The sequence below is a fragment of the Galeopterus variegatus genome, unplaced genomic scaffold, assembly GCF_000696425.1.
Source record: "Galeopterus variegatus unplaced genomic scaffold, G_variegatus-3.0.2 Scaffold1921, whole genome shotgun sequence".
Lineage (NCBI taxonomy): Eukaryota > Metazoa > Chordata > Mammalia > Dermoptera > Cynocephalidae > Galeopterus > Galeopterus variegatus.
The window spans coordinates 206,361-206,650 of NW_007728032.1; positions in this window are offsets into that span (position 1 = coordinate 206,361).

Genomic DNA, 290 nt, shown 5'->3' on the forward strand with positions numbered 1-290 from the left:
CCCTATTTCCTTAGGACAAATCTAGTAGTGGGAAATTAGGCCACTGTTCAGGAAGATGTTCTTATTGCTGCTCCATTGCCAGGGGCAGCAAGGAATATTTCAGACAGTTTCTTCCTGAAATCAAGAAATTTGAATCAGGTGATGTCATGAGGCTACAGGAAGGTTTCAGTTCTGATTTTCCTCCTCTTTCCCTATAGCCTCCGGGTTCACAAATACAGTCAACGTCACTACTATGGCCACAGAGTCATCTACCCAAGGAATATTTACAGTTGTTCCTACAAATATATCCA